The sequence below is a fragment of the Plectropomus leopardus genome, chromosome 4 (genome assembly GCF_026936395.1).
Source record: "Plectropomus leopardus strain MGB_pleo_1.0 chromosome 4, ASM2693639v1, whole genome shotgun sequence".
NCBI classification, from domain to species: domain Eukaryota; kingdom Metazoa; phylum Chordata; class Actinopteri; order Perciformes; family Serranidae; genus Plectropomus; species Plectropomus leopardus.
In genome coordinates, this window is record NC_142179.1 from 14,828,894 (window position 1) to 14,848,876 (window position 19,983).

The following is a 19,983-nucleotide window of genomic DNA, read 5'->3' on the forward strand; positions in this document are numbered from 1 at the left end:
AATAAGGGCATCACTGATGGCTGCAGTGGGATGCTTTTCACCAACATGTAAATGGAAAGTTACTGACAGTGTAAGATAGCAAGGGTTTGTAAAGGGGTTTATATCTTTATCAAGAGAGCAAATTGTATGTTACATTACTGGTCTTGCCATTTTTTCTCTTGTCACTCCTTAAAAAAAAAGAAGTACATACTTGAAGTTTGATAAACAGCAGAATTATTTCTATATATCTTCACAAAGGAAGCCATTTTTCTGGTGCTGTGTGCAATTTGCCTGTATGTCAGCGGGATTACGGAAAACTACTGGCCCAATTTTCATGAAAACTGATGGAAGAGTGTAGCATAGACTAAAGAAAAACAAATTACATTTGGGAATGAATCCGAATCACAGAATGTATACACAAATTCTTTCTTCCTTCATTCGTATCCCCATTTGAACAAGCATAGACATTGGCTCCTGGAGTCCACACGCATACAGTCATACACACTTAAATTTAATTTTCACTTGAATTTTGAATTAATTTTTACTTTCGTTTAACTTGCAATGCACATGGCACTCACCTCGGACGTCACAAGCAAACATGGAGGTGGCTGAGCCAAAATGGCAGCGTACATGAGATGCTTAGCATTCAAGTGGTTAAGTCGTGAGAGCAATGCTGCTAGACAATGGTACCATGGACGCTACTGATGGTATCTTGTAGCCACCGAGGCAAACAAGTTAGCAAGTTAGCAAGCAAGTCAGATAATGCAGGTAATGCAAAAGTATACTATCAGAGGATTAAGGCTAGGCCATTAGGAATATCAACATTCCCTCAAGACATATTACAAAATTACAAAGATTAACTCTATATAACTAAAATTACAATAGGCCAATATTAACTCACCACAAAAACTAGCTTCCAAGGCCTTCCAAGGACAGCTCATAAACTTGGAGTTTCCAGAAAATGTCCACTTATTAGGTTGTAAATACCACATGAGGGGCTGTTTATATGGACTTATGTCGTGAACATGGTAAACACGACCCCAAATGAACACACCTTAAGCTCAGAATCACTGGGGCAATTTGGGGGCGTACCAGAGAGTAGGTGTTACACTTCTGCAACAACAAGACAGGTCAGGTGAGTGTTACCAGAAGTAACCACTGTATGAGCGCTGCCAGCATTTGTCCTTGGTAGAGGTCTACTCTGTCCGAGGTGCCTTCTTGTGCCAGGTTGTTTCCAAGTTGCAACCTCACGGGCTGAAAAATGAAGCCAACGCTTATGTTAAAATTCATGACTCAGAAATAAACATGTTTACAGCCTGGTACAAAAATAGTTTTGGTCTCTATGGCTATTTTCATAACATTACATGACAGCATTCATGACAACTGTATGGGGGATGAAAGTTTTACATTTTATTGAGGCCTAAATTTACGCATATAGATGACAAGCTGTCTGCAAGGCACCGCTACGATCTGTGAATCAGATCCTTCTCTCACTCTTCCACAGCTTCAAACTCTCGTCTAAGTATGGTCACTTTTGGCTCCAAATAAACAAGATGGCAAAAGCCAAAATGCTGAAGGCTTTAAAACAGGACTCCAGTTCCTAGTTGGTTACATTACGGTAGCTACACTAATTGTTCTGTTTGTGGTTGTTTGATTAGCTTATCAGAGGATGACTGAAAATCATAGTCGGCTAATACATTTGTAACATACAAATTATACTGTGGATTAATGACTATCAAAGTTACTGTTCTTTGTTAAAAAAGAGTGTAAAACAAATTCCACACTTCATATTATTACGAGGGTTAGTGTGGTAACCCTAACCCTTAGGCAGGTGTGGGTAGACATATACATAAAAAGACACAAATGATATTAATGGAATTGAATAATATTCTGATACTTTATGTGGCATACCATAGATTTGTTTCCATTTCTGCCCCTTTGGCCTTTCATTGGATCACATGAATCTGCTAATGTAAATACAGCAGAATGGTCACATTAGAGTGAGATTGCACAGAGGTATGAATCCAAGTTTCTATTTTAATATGATAAATCATGCAACCCAAGCAAGCACTCACTCATACAGACTATAACTTTTCATCTCGGTCCAAATGACTGAAGCTAAACACCTTTTTCCCTTTAGTTTGTGCAGTTAGTCTACTTCCTTGCTTTTAAATTCAGCTAAGTGCATAAAAGTACAAATAAACACGTGAATACATGCTGTGTCCTGTTTACTTTATAATTACCTGCTGAACAGTTTCCGATTATATCTGCCAAAAACGCAGAAGCTTCCCCGACAGCTGAGGGTGGAATTAACCTCCACTTACTAATGTGTTTTCGGAGATTACCCGCAATGGATGCAGCTGTTCCGAATCTTGCTCTATTCAAGATCCAGACTTTTTTAAAACTTAAGTGCATGGTAAGCTGTTAGGTGAAGACTCAGCACCAACAGGCCTGTGACCTTTTAACGACACGTTTGAGAAAATGGAATAATAATGTTTGTTTTTGGTTATGCAACGTACTGGAAAATATGGTATACTAAATAAGAATGATACATAACATTTACAAAATATATGTCTTAATAATTAGCCAAAGCTAGACTTTAGGACGTTTCACTCTCTATAAATACAGGCTTGCATCTGATCCCAGTTATCTTCTCTGCTGAGAGTTTCCTTCCAGCTGATTGGCTCTCTGCTCACAGGCAGACTCCAGATCTGCTCCCACATCCGAGACAGTTGCTGCTGTTAATATAACTTTGAACACATTCTCTGGCATCCCCTGAATGCACCATTCACAGGCGGTCATTATGCTGATCTCACTGCCCATGTGGGATCAAATACCCTCATGTAACACATTTTCAAAAAATTTCCAAAAAGGAAGCATTGTTCTCAATTTTCTTTTCCTGGCAAAGTTATGTTTAGAGACAAACGACTTTATCGTTACGGCTAATAGCGATGTGTGTAATAAACAAAGAGCAGACAAAGGGCTCCGTAATTGAATCAACCGTCGTCCTAATTTCTGGGGCATCCCTCACCCTAATTAAGCATCGCTCGTCGGTTGTCATCGGAGACAATGACAGCCTCAATAGAGCTGTCAGTCTGGATCAGACTGACGTGTTGCCTTGGCAACAAGGGTCAGTGGGTTTGCAGTGTGTGTGCAGGATGTAGGAGGAGGAGGAGGACAGAAGTGTGGAGGCTGCACAGAGAATATAGATCCAAGAATCAGCTGGGAGTCAGTGTTGTATTAGCATCTGATGAAAGTTAAATAAAGCATGGAGGCAGACTTTGCACAACTCTCTATGAAGGTCAGTACGTCTCAAAATGCTGTTTACGATGTATCACATACTATCTCTCAGGTTAGACTCCACCTCATTTATCCCTTTTCCATCATTTATCTCCATTACCTGGATTTTGCAAACATATGACTCAACGCTCTTCAAAGCTTTTAACCTTCAGTTCTGTGTACTTTTCATGATGTTTCAAGGTAAAGGCTGCGGTGCACCAGAATGGGGCTTTCGATTAACAGATTTGCATGAGTCTTACAAGCACTCGTTGCTGTGTAAATATCATGTTGTTGTGGAGCTCTGAATGACTCCTCTGTGTCAACAAAGTGTGGCTCTGTCCTGGGGATGCCATTGTGTCTTAATAAGTCAACATGGATGAAAACAGGGCTATAAATGGCTCTTTAGATGGGGAAGTCTGTCTGTGCAGAATGCTCTTTTTATTTGCAGAGACATTTGGGTGAAGTGTGCCACTCTTTATGTTTTGCACAATCCACACCCATTGTTTTCAAAATCTTTTTATGTTTTCCCTCTGCACACACAGTATGCAGAAAAGTAGCCTTTCTATTCTTCATCACAGCCTTGTATTTCTTGAAAGGGCCTGGCTCAGATATCCTATAGGCAGGACTAACAGCTGTCGCTAAGCCACCATAGCTTGCCCCCACTCAGCACCCAGTGGGGACCCAAAACTCTCCATGTCTGTCGCTGTCTCCATCCTGCTGTCTAAGCCTTTGGACAGGCTACTTTCACTGTCTGTCTTTCTCGTTATCTCTCTGTCTCCCCGTCTTTCACCTAAATTACATTGCATCCTGATTTTTCATTTAGGAAAAAAAAAAGTTCTTCCTTTTGTTTTTGGTGATTACAAAAAAGAAAGAAAAGGGAGAGGCTATGAAAATGACACAGAGAGTCGGACAAAAGACGTCCTCTTCTCCATTCATTGGGCCCCAGACTGGGCCACACGTCCCCTTGCCACACACACACACACACACACACACACACACACACACACACACACACACACACACACACACACACACACACACACACACACACACACACACACACACACACACACACACACACACACACCCCCCCCCACCCACCCTCTAATCTGCACTGTTCCACCCTGAGGGCCTGAGGCTGGGGCAGCTGCTACTGATGGAGCCAGAGAGCCAGCTGTCCTCACACACACACACACCCCTCTACTCATTCATTTGGGACAATGGAGCCAGGAAAGGGGTGTGTGTATGTGTGTGTGGCTCATGATTTTGGAGTGTGCCGTGGTCATGGGGAGGGGGGCCCTCACAGTCAGTAAAGTGGTTTTTATGTTCGCTTTGTGTCTTAGCAACAGTTGGCAGCACGTGTGTCAATGACACGCCTCTCTGCTTTATTGTCCATGAAGTCGGAGACTTTAGGGTGACCTGGGACAAACGCGCTGACACACTTAGAGGAACATGGAGAGATGCGCATGCACAAACAAAAAAGCATGTGTAAACAGACAGTTGTGAAGTACAGTAACTTGTTGAAAACCTGTTAAAAGCAGAAAAAAAACAAAGCCGTAGTGTTTGCGCTGCCGATTTCTGTGATTTCATCATCTTGCAACATCTGCAGCAGACCTGTTTCTGTTTTCAGTTTTGGAGTTAAAAAAAACATGCGAGGATTTGCTCTATGACACGCCAATCTTTTTTAAGTTTGGATTTCCCTGTGCATCAATAGCTATAAAGTTAGGATTACAAAGAAAGGGCATTAACATCTTGACTTTAAAGGAAAAGTTCTCAGCAGAGCTTCAAAAACAACACATCAATGGATTCAATCGTCAGACCCTGATTGGTTTATCTCTATCTCTAACTGCTTCACTTTCTGGCTCCTGCTGCTATTGGCCATCCCTCTCTTTTCATCCCTGATTGGCTCAGCTGGTGATTGCATTCAGCCTCAGCCGTCTGATTGGTGGAGCGCCAGCCGAGAAATTGTTGTGATTTGCCCTTGCTTGTGCGCTCACCAGTCAGTGTGTTTTCTAAATACTGCAGCTGCTTTGGAGACAGGGTGAAAACAAGTGTGTGTGTGTGTGTGTTTGTACGGAGGCTGATTCGCTTGAGTGGGTGCATGAGGTGGGTTAGGTGTGTAGTGAGCAACTAAAGGCCATATGGCTGATGACACATACACACACGCTTGTTCTCGTACACGCACACCTGACGGCTGCCTCACACCTGCTGCACTGTCTCTGGCTGAGTAAGATTCAGATCAAAGGAAGCAAGCCCTCGGGGGACTTGTGTGTGCGTGCATTTATGCGTTTTTGCGTGTGTTTGGAGAGACATTCACTGCTTCTGAATCTACGCCAACAAAGAGGATTTGTCTTTGAATGGGAGACGACTCATGTCTGGCTTTGCTAAGATAGAGAGCTGGAGAAGCTGAAAGGACGTAGTGTGACACGAATGCTCTGTGCTGCAAACACACACTCAATATAGACATAGCAACCTTAACTTGACAGTGATAAGAAGAGGAGGGCAGTATGGGAGGGGGGTCTCAGGGGGGAGTGAAAGTGCACACTGCAACATGTAAGTTGTGTGCAGTTATTGTTCTTTTAAAGTGTGGAAGAGAACCACAAGAAAGAGACAGAAAGAAAGAGAAACCTTGGCAAATCTGCTTGAGTTATTTAAAAAAATGTGGAAAGAGGACAATGAGCAATAAAAGAAATTACCTAAAAATGAGAAAGAAATTAGTAATAAACAAAAAACAAAAAAAACCCCAAAGAATTACTTTAAAAAGTAAACAAATTAGTAAACAAAGAGAAAAAGAATAACATGAAAAATGAATTAACCTAAAAACAAGTACTTAAAAATTAGAATTATTTTGTGATATAATTTCAAATCTGCAAATATTTTTAACTAACTATCAATATTTTTAAAAATATTTTTTCTAAATCTACTACTTTCTTGCAGTTTGTATGACATTTCTAACCAAGTTGCCTGTTGCCTTTTTTCCATGGTTTTTGCACCAATTTGCTCAGGGTTCAAGGGTTAAATACTTATGAAATATGTCTGAAAGCAGCACAAGAAAAGTGATGTTACTCCAGCTTTCAAAGGCTTAAATCAGCCATTTTAGCGTTCTAACTTTGCTAATAATGCTGGTGACGGACTCTCATTCGCTGTCGGAATTAAAGTTCCCTTACGTTCATATATCCCCCCACCTACCCAACCTACACACAAACGCACACATACGCAATCAAAGCGGGACACTCAAAGCCTTGCTTCTTTCGGTACGCCCACAAAGGCAACAAAGTCTGTCTTTGTCACTTTCCAAGTCAGACGTCAGTGAATGTTTGCCCTGCTCCGGGGCTGTGAATGAAGCTTGCCCACGCGGAGCCCCCTTACATATTACTGACCACCCACACATACACACACACACACACACACACCGCACACTGAACAATACTGTAAAAGAAATTATTATCTAATGAAGACAAACAGCAGATGCAGAACTTCCTTATTCCTCCTCCGTGCATGCATGCAGAGAAAATGCAGGCATGTGTACAAAGGGCATTCTGAAACGTACACATACAGCAGTGCACATTCATGCAAAGTGACAATCCTACAGATCCCCTTTGACCTGCAAACTGAGTGAGATCTTTTGTCTGCGGTCCATGTCTGTGAGCACATGTGCATGCCTGTGTTTGTTTGCAAGAGACTGGCTTAGAGTCAGTATACAGTAGTTGCCGGGTAGAGTTGAGGAGTCTGCAGAGGATGTTGTGGTTGGCTAGCTTCATTCTTTGTTTCCTAAACTGTCTGCCTGACACTGTGCTGTTAAACTGGGACAAAGGAGCCACTTTAGATTCAGACTGGACTCAAAAATAAAAAGCTTTGTCTGACATGTTCTAACTGCTTCACGGTGCCTGTTTATGTTGCGTTTTCTTCCACTCAGAATGCCTTTTTCCAACAAACTGGACCTGCTCAGCCACCACTGATGTTTCTGAAGTGGCCTCAAGCAAGACACTGAATCTCCAGCTCCACGGGAGACAATCCTCAATCTCATTTCACGTCCCAGTGGAGGTGCACAGAAACTTTTCTACTAGACCTCAAGCCAGTATTACATTTGCCCATCCATATTGCTGCTATGGATGAACTGTCACTCAGTTGCTACATCCAGTGATTATGCAAACGTGATTGTGCTCACATGCTGTGGACAAAAAGGATAAAAAAAGTAGATTACTGATTAGATTACCTCTTCCCTGCCCTGAGGGCATGTTCAGCTGAAGAGCTTCTTGTGGATTTAAGACAGAGGCAACAAAGGATGGAGAGAGATAACAAAGATGCCCCTGTTTTAAGGAAATAAACAGTAAAACACACACTCACACATGCTTATGAAGCTACTGTTTACTTGCTGCAGCTGCAGCTACAGCTGCTTCCTGCCTGGCAGGTAACGTGGAGCTTTTACTGTATATCGGCTCTCACTCACACACACGTGCACAAGGAAACACACATAGACCACACTTACACTCCTTTCAAATTTCACAACTCTGCAAATACATGAACATTTTTTGCACATCGCTGATGCTGTTTAACAATTAATCACTTCAGCCTCTGTTAGAAAAGAAAATGTTATATAAATATACTAAAATGCAATTTGCATAAAAACATGTCACAACTAATTATCATGAAACATGATTTTTTTTGTTTTTTTTACTACACCAAGTACATGTATGGCTTACATTTTCTTTATGTTCTATCGTGTGTGAGTTTACTGTTTTTTATGATTGGCTAGATAGCAGAGCTGCTGATTTTTTTTTTGTCCACAGTGATAAAGTGAGCGTTAACTGGAAGACAACAAGCTCCTGACGGTAAAGGAACCTAAAACAGGTGATAGAGCCAGCAATCAACCTGTCATAACAATAACAGCTGTATAAGGAAAACACACATAACGACCACATGTACACTTGTGCATGTGCGCAAACACAAAAAAACACTGAGGATTCTACTTGTAGTGTGACAGTTGCCCATGCACAAACACACACAGCCCTTCTAACCCCAGTCTAACCCCCACAAGCTGAAAGTCAAGAACTGAAAATAATAATGTGTTTCTGTCACAACAGCAGAAATAAGAATGATCTTACAAAGTGTGTTGAACATTTATCACAAACAAACCAGGCACACACACGAATACACAGGCAGATGAACACTCCTCATAACCCTTCATTGGGAGATTAGATTGTTGATTTTTAATTGGCTTAGGGGCATGTGATTGTTTGATCCTGGTATTATTGCCCAGTGTTTTCTTCCTTGAGTGAGCTGATTAAAAAATCTCCCCCGTCAACACTGTTTGATTAATTTACACACACAAACACACATGTCATAATCCCCGCCCTGCCATTGGCTACTGTGTGAGCACTGTTTCCAAAGCAACATTGGAATGCCGGGTGTGTGGCGCCGCCCCTTTCAGGAAGGAACTGCATGTAAACAAACCCGGCATGTGCAGCACTGTGTGCTCTGTCTGACTCTGTGGTAAACAGAGTGTGACTCTGGGCACAGGAAGACTGGGCCGGCCTCTAGGATTACATGTTATTACATTGCCTTTGAGGACTTTGCATATTTGTAGTCCTGAACATGTTGTTTGTGTGTGACTTTATGACATGGAATCATCAAACCTGAGCCAGAATTTCAGCCCAGTCGCCAGAAGAAACTGTTGGCATTGTACATGTCTGCAATTGCATATGTATCTTAGCAATGTTTCTAAAGTGACAGAGTTCTGATTACATGTACATGAGCTGACGTTATCATGTGAAAGTGGAGAGGACGGTGGATGAACTGATACCTAGACAAGAAGGCTGCCAAGTTGCGGACCACTGACATCAACAAACAACAAAACTGGTTGTCTTTAAGAGAGACATCAGTTTACAGGGGTTATTTGAGCAGCCAAAAGTGGGTTTTTTTTTAGCGGGACACCAGCTGCATTTCCAGCAGCAAATGTGCCACTAGACAATGGTGGCATGTCTTGTGGCAATTGTCCCACCAAAAGTGAGTGTTTCTTTGCAAAACAGAGCCATTTCCAGCAGAGATTGTACCACCAAAAACAGGCGTTTTTCAACAACACAGTGGCATCATATTCAGTGAATATTGGGCCACCATAAGCAAATGGTTTTTTTTTTTGCAACACAGCTATGACATTTTCAGTGGTGATTGTACAACCAAAACGGGGTGTTTCAAACAAGACAGTGGCCTAATTTTCATTGACATTTGTGCAACCAAAAGCTGGCGCTTTTTTTTAGAGAGAAAAGAATGGTAGTGAATGATTCTATTGTCCCACCAAAAGTTTGTTATAAGCAAAAATATGGCCTTTTTCTCCCAATAACTAAGTGGTTATTGTGCCTAAACATAACCACACATTATATGTGTTAAAAATATGTGTTAAACATTTGTTAGGGAATCAAACTGTATACTGCAAGGCAACAACAGTTTTACATCAGTGAAGTAAAGCAGGTTCATTATGCACAACAGTTGTGTCAGTGACCTGTCCTCCAGCGTCACAGCTTTCCCCCACACTGGTCATTTTACGGAATATGCAGCCTTTTGTGTGTTTACCTCTGCAGCCCAGATAGCACAATATGGCCTTTCCACTGCAGGCCAACCGCTGAAGGTGTCCAAAGTTCATAAGATTTAGCACCCAGCGGTACATAACAGCTGGGAACATTTCACTATGGTATGGACTCAGTGGCTGGACCATAAAATCCACCTCTGTAAGTGAAAACAGAAGGGGGAAGAATAACAAGGTTATTAAAGAACATAACGGCAGATAAACACATCCATAACAGTGATCAAAATACCCACACACTGAGACACCTATCCTATTGAGCAAGAACTCCCAACAGCCAATCAGATTTCTGTTACCAACAGCAACAACTCCTGTTTATGCCTGCCTGTAGCTTATCCTGCTTTCTGATTGGCTGGTACCCGGGCCTTGGTGCACAGCCCCTTCCCCCCTTCTCTCCCGCTCTCCCTCTGCCTGTCCCTCCATCCCTACAGATTAAGTAACACTGGCAAAACAAAAAGAGCTTATTTTTGTTTTTCCATCAATGACATCGCACCCACCAAAACACAGGGCTTGTTTAGATGCAAAGGTATCTGCTTTATGATGGGCACAGAGGAATGTAGAGGCACAGAGGAAGGAGAGTGGGAGAGGAGACGGGATACGCTGAACCACTGTTGCCATGCACCCTCAGTGTGTTACTAGGTTAAGTATGGTATGTTGCTATGAAAAAAAACCCAAGCGCAAGGAAGAGGGGCAATTGCATCACTCTCTTGAAAAGTCCTTGAAAAACATGTCTCTCTCCTTTTGTACCCCGTGCAAAATTCTAATTGCACTTTCAAATCGTCCTCTGGGAGGAAATTCAAATTGAAATGCTGCACATGTAGCCGCGGTGTGCAAACTTATAAATGTTCCCTCATGCATGAAAGAGACTCTTCTCAGTGTTGTTGCTCATGACTCCAGCTCATTTTTTTAAATGCATGATTTGTGTTTACGAGTCTTGTTCCTCTTTGCTGCTGGCGGTTAAAGGCAAAGAGTGTGAACATGCAGTCAGCTGCTGCTTGTTTTGATCCGTCAGTGAGCTTGTTGTTAGAATGGAGGCAACATAAGATAAGATATGTTGCCAAGAACATTTTCAGTCCATCCAGGTCTGAAGTTATTATGCAATATGTTAGTGGTTCAAGGAGCATGTTTTTAACAACTATAAACACATGTAAGCCTCACATGTGTATAGGAAACCTGAAAACATGTTGTGGTCAGTTCAATGGTCAACCCACCAAGGTTATCACATGCTTTTGTTGTGTGCATGTATATAATGTGTGTATGTGCTCGGTTTGAGTCGTCTTGGTCTATCATAACACGCAAGAACACACACACTGTTTCAAAGAAACTTGTTTGTGCATGAGCAGGAGGCTGTCATGCTGCATCATCATTCCCCTAATAACCCTGACCTGAAATGGAATGACGACACAGCAGAGGCAAACAAGGCCTCCGACAGGGATCTTTCGCTGCCCTTTCCTTTACTGCTCTATCTGCTTTATCTCTTCCTTTTTCATCGTGTCTCGGACATCTATCCTCCCTTTTCTCTTTTGCACTCTCCTTTTTTTCCCTGTGTCAAGGCAGGCCATGTCCCTGGCTGCTCTGCCTCTCTCGAGGTTTCTAATTAGCATTTGCACTGAAAGTAGAGAGGCAGTCTGGCAGTCACTGTTTACTCTGTGCTCTTTTTCTCTCTTCCTTAGCTCTGTCTCTCTATCACCCTCTCTCTAAAATAATGTCATGCTGCCTTAACTCCTTTGCACTGGTTGTACCAAAGCACAATATGAACTTCATTAAACTGAGAACATGGAAGCCCAGTTGCTAGAAGAAAATGTTGGCATTGTTCGTTTCTGTAAACTATGAATATGTTTGAACATTTCATACGTATCATATCAATGTTTCTAAAGTCTATGAGCTTACTTTGTCATCAGCAGGTGGAGGGGATGGTGGATGATGTGACACCTCGGAGCCAAGCTGCAGACCACTGTTTGAGACCAACAAACAACAAAAATGGTTGTGTTTTAGTCAATACTGTGTTTCAATTGGCTCTTTAGGCTCCAAATATGGGTATTTTGTAGTGACACATCAGTTTTTTCCCAGTTCTATGCATAGCATTTTTTTTTTACCAAGACATCTCTGCGTTTCCTGTCCTGTGGAACGAGAAGTGATTGTGTTCTTTAGGGAAAGGGGCACAAAAGGATTTTAACCATGATATTTGCCAAGACATTGCTATCATGATAATGGCACAAAGAATAGTTGTTTTTTTTATCATAGCATTATGGCATTTTCTGATGGGGGAGTAGCATGAGAAGTGTTTTTTTTACCAAGACATTTGCAGCAGGGGAAGTGGCACAAAAAGATTTTTACTGTGATTTTTAACAAGGCATTGCGATTGGTATGGCAATAATATAGAGAAGTTGATTTTTTCTTACCGAGACATTTCTGTGTTACTTGCCAGGGGAGTAGAACGAAAAGTGCTAACTTTCACCAAGACATCACTGCATTTTATGCAGGGATAGTGGCTTGAAACGTACTTGTTTTTTACAGTGTCACAAACTGGCTCAGTGAATGTGACGACGAGGAAGTACACACAAGAGAGCAATAGAGTATGGAAATCAGATAAATTAGTAGTGAAAGCCATGCATGGTTGTGTTGCAAGTGTGCTTTGGAGGTGTTGAAGGTGCAGAATCAAAATGCAAAGATACAGAGTGGATTTCTAAAGGAAGGGAGAGAGCAGGCTTGTCCAGCTTTTATACCCTGTAAGGCCCAGGTGAGCGTAATCAAGGCAACGACTCTGTAATGTCAGCCAGCTGCCTAACGAGATCGGCCAGGAAATCCTCCAAGACAGTAGGAGGGGCGTCACACTGAGACATTGCTGCTTTTCCAGCCGGTATAGTGGCACAAAAAGCGCATATTTTTAACCCAGACATCATTGTATTTCCTGTTGGGATAGTGCCCCCAAAACAGGGTTATTTAAAGCCAAAACATGATCTTTTCCTAAACCAAAACCAAGTGTTTTTTGTGCGTAAACCAAACACACACATTAACACACATTGTTTCTCTCCTTCTTTTCTGTGCTTTGGCATATGAATGCATGTTCCAACACTGCTCTTGAATTAAACATCCCCCAGTAAGTATGAGTGTTGCTATTTCAGATACTACTTTGTTTAGCCTGACATAGTGTTACACATCAGCGTGATGGAATTTGGAATGTGCACCATGCATGCAATGTGTCCATCTCTTTCTTTTTTATGCACTTTCTATCTATCCTTGAATCAACTGGGTCAGCCAGTCAGCCCTCTCTGTCTGCATGCCAGGACCGATCAGCGACTCTATCATCAAATGAGCAAATAGCGTGTAACTTCCCCACATTTTATTTGTATGTCTGTCTGTCAGCGGTGTTTATCTCCCCCTCTCCAGGCTGCACTTCTATGGCCATGTCTTCCGGGCCTGCTGCTCCATACTTGAGGACTGCGGGCTGTGAGAGGGGATTCCTGGCATGGATTCGGGTACATGTGCTTCTGGAAGGATAAGCTCAGCTATGTCAGTAATGTGTCAGCCCTGTGGAGGTTACAGGCTGCTCCCCATATTTGGCAAATCACTTAACATTGCCCCACCTCAGCCAGACTGGCTGCCACAGTAAACCAGAAAGTATGAACAGAATGCAGAGGCAGACAGGGGTCAGGGGAAAAGCATGAGGGAGAAATAAGATGCATTCATTAAATACCATCATTTTTAGTGAATGACAACAAACTCAGGGCTGTACTTTAAGGGATCTGGCTCTATATTTGGCTCATTTTCTATTTTCATTTTCCTTCCTCTTGTGTTCTCTTCTCTGCCAGAACAAATCCAGTGAGACTCTAAGACTCTCTGAGCTGTTTCGAATATCTTGAAATAGCCTTTGCCTTTTACACTTATCTCACTGCGGCTTATGTAAAGAGGCAAGCCCAAAGCCCCAGCCTCATTTGATCAATGCATTTGGCATGAGATCACTCCTTGTGGACTTGGGTCGCATTCTCGATGTGTCCATGAGGGTTACGTAAGTTCGTTTGCAAAAACAGATATGACTGTTTTCATTTTTTTTTCCTACATCATGTTTTCTTTTGTGTGCACAAGCTACTAAATATCAGTTAAACTGACACTGTTTGTTTTGGTAAGACATCTAATAGTTGTTAAATATTCAGAAATCATGATTTGCTTTTTTGGTTAGTATGTGCTGGCGACAGTAGAGGCCAGAGGCATTTTGTTTTATGGTTGTCTATCGGTTTATCTGACTAATTGTCATGAATGCAGTATCTCAAGAACACCTTTAAATAATTTCTTCCAGTCTGGCATAAATATCCATTTGGACTCAAGGATGAACCATTTAGATTTTCCTGGTTATACATCAAAGGTCAAAGGTCACGCCTTTTGTTAAATTTGGCACAAATGTCCACCTGTACTCAAGGGATGAACTGATAAGATTCATTGTGACATCATACTGTTCTGCAAAAACACTTTTTGTTTTTCAATGTCATATCACAGGAATAGAAGGGGACACTTTCTCTCAGATACTGATTAATGACATTCATTTTGAAACTGTGCTGATTGTAGTAGCTCTTCTGTGCTGCCAGTGGGAAGATATGAATGGCTCTTATCTATTTTGCAAATGAACTCTCTTATTTTCAATGTTTATAGTGATAGTGTTCTCTTCATATGAAATACCATGCAGTGAGATCAAATAAGAAATCTGGCACTTGGAGCACTGATATCTACAATTAGCTGTTGAGCTTAAAGCAAGGTCCCTGTGATCATATGCGTAATATCTTTATGAACTCAGCGACCAGTTTGTCATGGCAAAAAGGCAATGAGGACAGACACATCATCTTGTTTACAGTAATAATATAGACATTGCACTCAGGAATCACACATTTCATCTCGTCAATCCATTCAGATGCTACTCAACAAACACCCTGATGCAATCCCAGGGCAATTTTTTCAGACATACCAATTTTAAAACAAACATCCAAATGATTATATCTTGCAAAAATAGTGGAGTGAATATTTTCCAAATTTAAAACTCTGTCCAGCTGCTATATTTAAGATTATTGTGTCACTGGATTTAGCCAGCAAACCAAGAGTAGTATTTCACATTAACAGCAGTTAAGTGTGTGTCATGACCTAATCTGCAATGACCTGCTGTGTGTGTGTCACTCTACCCCCCAAGGGGACATGGTGGATCTCTGAGCGTAGGTCAGGTGTTTGTGTGTGTTTGCAACCTGGTCACACTCCCCTTGGCTCACACACACAGCTGTTTCGCTCTGATTATGGGTTTTGTAGAAAGACAACTGTGATCATTTCTTCTCAACTGAGATGGTTAGATGATGTGATCTCATCACAGTGCAGTGCGGTCATCCCAGGTGCCTAGGTGTGTGTATGTGTATGCTTTAAAATTTACAGCTATACCTCAGCTTAACCACAACCACAGAACTCAAAAACCACCCACATAAGGTCATACTGCAAGACTGAGCGACTTCTAGCTAACAGTGTGTACATGTTGTTGTACTGAAATCACCTCGGCCACCGCAGTGATGAGAAATTCCCTGCTCTGCAAATCTAAGAACTTCTGAAAGTTGTATATTGTGCTGGCTCACCACACTGCCTCAGAGATGTGAGCTCACTGTAAGTTGAGCAATAGCAGGAGAAGCAGCTAGGGTGCAGCTCATTTCTCCAATGAGTGACACATACTTAGATTAGAGACACCCGACACCAGCCACCCATCTATCTATGCCTCTCCTCTGCCTGCCAGAGCCAGCTGGGCCATGAGCTCATGGTACCAATCTGACCATGCGAGAGAGGGAGAGAGAGGGAGACAGGCTCAGAGCAGGGTGGAGTGAGAGGGGATGCAGCCTGCCAGCTCATCGTGTAATCGCATCTTGCTGTGGTTACTGTAAGTGAGATGGTAGAAGGGAATGGGAAGAAGGGACCACAGTTCCCCATGAAAGTAATGGCTCTGGGAAGGGCAGGTTTTATCATTCTACTAAAGTCCCTCGGAAGTGTTTAGCATTTATAGTTGAACCACAAGTTGGGGAATTATATCCCAACATGGAAACACATACTGTAAATTTCTACAGGGTTAAAATAGTCATACAGCAAACATTGCTGGACCATAATCACATCATAAGACCACAGGACAATTTTTTATAAAATGCAAATCTAAAATATTAACACTCTGGAGCTCCAACGCCAATTTTAACCCTTTACTTGCACCACAGACTGCAAAATCTGTACAGAAATGATAAACAAATAATTCCTAGGTTGTTTTAAGGGGAAAAAAATCAGTCTCTTTTATTAACTGAGGTTTTGTAGAAGTGTTTTTGTACACAGTATGGGCAATTTAACCTGGGTTTCTATGAGAACAGATGCGCTTCTGAAGGCAATCTCAAGTGGCCATTCAAAGAACTGCATTTTTTTGGCACATCTGCGCTGGCTTCGTTTTGCAGACAAGGTATTTTCCCATATTGCTAAACAATCAATTTAAAGTCTAAACAGATAACTCTCCAACCATTGCCCCTCAGTGTTTCCAAATGGTATTATAGTTGGCGCTGCTGTTGCAAACTGGATCGGCCTATGCTACCAACATAAGACACACTGCACTGCATGTTTTCCACAGTTGCTTTGCTTGTTCCACCGTCAGCCATTTCCGCTAATGGGGATATATGGCGGCCTCATCCCAACTCGTAAAATACCATCGCTTTGTCAGTGGACCTCAATATATTACTCACTAGTTATCGTCTTGCATTGGTTTTGGACGTTCAGGGACAGTGTGTCAATTTACACTTGTTGCATTTATTGTGTCTTTCAAAATACACTGCCCTTTTCACTGGACATGTACTGATTCTGCTTGTTACATTCATACAGTCATTTTTATATAAACATACAACATACATAAAAAACTTTGTTTTTAGGGTAATTGCATGGTTAGGTTTACAAAAAGAACTCATGGCTTGGTCAAAATAACTACCATTGTTACCAACATCACATAATGTCACATACATCACTATCATAGCATGCTACACATACTAGCACTCTACGCTGTTATTTAAATAATTCCTTTGAACGTTGGTTTCACACGGGAAAAGTCCCGAGTGAAAGTCTGAAGCTTGTTTGAGCTGCAGTATATGATAAGCTGGTAGTAAAAATGGGGTGGAAGAGTAAGAATTTAAATTGATACTCTTATTAATAACTAACTGGGATGAGCTAAAAAATAGCTACTGTGGGGAAGAAGCGCTATCCTCTTTTTTGTTGTGCAATGGTTGACGCACTTCCTTTGTGCCATGATAACTTTTATTTTCTCGGGTGATCGCACCCAGTGGACGACAGAATTCTATAATAAAAGCGAGGCTTTTAGGGAACCAATCTAAACCCCCATGGTGGTATTATTCTATAGCCGTTACATTGTGCAATAAACATTTACTTCATATAGATAAGTTAAAGCAAAATACTTTCACTTTATGTAGATTAGGGAAGGTATCAGTTGGAGACCCTTTAATCATCAAAGTAAATGTGTCTACAGCAGTAGGCGTAGATCCTAAATGGATAAACTGAATGTTTTGTCTGGGGCAATGGCCCATGTGAAAGAAAGGAAAACTCATAGCAAAAAAGGAAAACAGTCTGGATAGCACTCAGGAGGAAACTGCTGCTTGATGTTTACCATCTTTCTGTGCCACAGTTGAAAACACTAATGTTTCTATGTCACAGCACACATCTGTCTGGTCTCGCTCCCTCCCTCCCAGTCTATCGTGGCTCTGGATCTCTGGCTCAGACCTGGCGCAGACAGTCGGGCTGCCTCGACAGTCTGAAGTATTGCTCCAGGCTTTGGCACCGCAGCCGACACAGAGAGAAGATGTTTATTAACTCTATATAAATAGCAGCAACAGCGGCAAAGAACCTTTCACAGTAGCCTGAGTAGTTTTTTTTTTTGTTCTGCGCTGGCCCACATACACCTGTCGCCAAAAGGGACATAGCATAAAAAGTAGGCATTGTTTTGTGTTTTAGTCTTGCATAGGGCTTGCATTAGCTTCTACAGGGTTAAAAAGATATCAGAAAATGTAAGTCTGAGTAATGCAGATGGGGAGAAATTAGGTTTTCAAGCAGACAAAGAAGAATCTGATCCATCACAAGTTTATCAGTGTAACATATACACAAAGTAGGTCAAGGCTTCAGTCAACAATACACTTAGTCCTTAATTGTAACCACCTTGCACTTTCTTTGTTTACCCAGAGCACACAATAAAACAGTCAACATTTATATTTTTAAGAAAATGGGTCCTATCTAGGGCATTAAACATTGCTTTTTTCTCCAAAAACAGGTCAAGATTAGACTCGGTAGCTACTGCTATTGTTGCCTTCTTTTTCATGGCAACAGAAAAGGCTGCCTGAAGAACGATGACCTGCATAAACAGAAATCCCTGAATATTTGGGGTGCTTTTGGAAACAAGTGCTCAATAAAAAGAAATACTTTCTCTTTTGAGACCTTGTTTACAGTAGGAACATTGTAACCCTTTAAAACCAGAACACGGAAGGAAGGCAACAAGCACCTTAAGGAGAAATGGCCCAAAAATTAGCAAAAAATTTGTGACAATAAAATTACCTGAAAATAAAAAACAAAAAAAAAAAGAAGTTGAAAAAGGCAAACAAGAAAGTGTTCCAAAGGAGATTGCAATTTTTTTTATAACATAATTTTAAATATATAATTATAAAAGTTATTAATGAACAGCCCCCCCAGCTAATTGTTGGGTCATTTCCTTTTCACCTTTTGCAAATTTATGGGACATTTCTTGCAAAGTTGCTACATAAGTTTTTCCCCATGTTTCTGAAATAGTGAGTGAGTTGGCTAGGACTTTTATAGATAATTTTTCCAAGTTGTATTATTCTAACTTTCACTCAGACAAAGGCTTTAGGTTTGATCATAGCAGTATAGTGCAGCAACAGCAGACAAATAGTCATCACAAGCCATACTGGTGTTCATATCTGTATCTCTAATGAGTATTATTCCTACTCTCATTGCAGTTTTGACAGCGCATATACGAAACTGACTGGTTTTGTCTGTATTTATAGTAATTTACTTAACTCTCCCATATGCCTACCAGTGCAGATATTAATGCACATGGAAAGCCCCTGCATTGTTTCTCTGCAACTTGTTTTTTTATCATTCTGTCTGAGTTAAGCTTCCTCAGTTCTTAGAATGCTAAGAAGGACTGCCCCCTCTGTGTGTGTGTGCGTGTGAGTTTCTGAGCATGCATATGTGTGCACATACAGGTGTCGGCCCATGCTCATGTACACCTGTGTGTTCATGCGTGCACACATGCAGGGGTATGAGCAACGGTTGGCTGGGGTCCAAGGGTCTGCCAAGAAAAAGCAAGATGAGTTCCTCTGAAGTCTCCTAACACTTTGATGTGGGCCTCCCTTTACTGACAGCCTCAGCTCCGAGCCCACCACAACACTTACACACTTCCTCTTACCTGCCACTAATGATCTCACTGACCCTCATTCTGCTGCAGCACCAATTCCTGTAAGTTTTCTTTTGTGTGATTGCACGCGGCTGTGTGTGCACATGTCTACAGGAATATGAAACTTTTCCCCATGTGCATTGCCTAATGGTTTGCATGAATTTTGTAAACCACTGCAGGATTTATTCACCTGAACTTTCATGCAACACTGTAGATTTTCCTAATACTCCATGTCTGATCAGTTTCGGCACTATACAAGAGGGGAAGTAGGTTATTAACACCACACAGTACTCATTTCCATGTGGATGCACAAAACTACAACCAAATACACTTCTCAATGACACACAGACCTCTCTAATTTCAGCTGCCTGTGCACAGAAAACAAAAGAAAGCTCTCTCTTCTGCAGCCTCGGCCTCGATTCTGGCTGCAGCGATTGTGCAAGCTGTCATGTAAGGCAGCTGGTGTATGAGCAGTATAAGGTCAATGCCTGGACAGAGCACATGTCACAAGTGTCATTATGTTGTAAACTACTCTATCTTTCCATTGAATCTCACAGCCAACCACATTTTACTATCTACTTCTCTTTTACCGGGTAAGTGATGTCGTGCAACATTTCCTGACGCTGCTATATCTGTGCAATCTGCTGTGGCCTCCCACACTCTGCTGCATCTTTGCTAATGCAAA

The 19,983-nt window shown here is 41.6% G+C and overlaps 1 long non-coding RNA gene across 1 annotated transcript; it reads right to left on the reverse strand.

Annotated features, from left to right (window-relative positions):
• Positions 1–489: 489 nt before the first annotated feature.
• On the reverse strand, positions 490–12,514 carry LOC148189741 (uncharacterized). Its single transcript, XR_015776316.1, has 5 exons — positions 12,241–12,514; positions 11,729–11,792; positions 9,829–9,981; positions 1,891–1,946; positions 490–1,233 (listed from the first exon to the last, which is right to left on the reverse strand). It is a non-coding gene; the product is annotated as an uncharacterized LOC148189741 (long non-coding RNA).
• Positions 12,515–19,983: the final 7,469 nt, after the last annotated feature.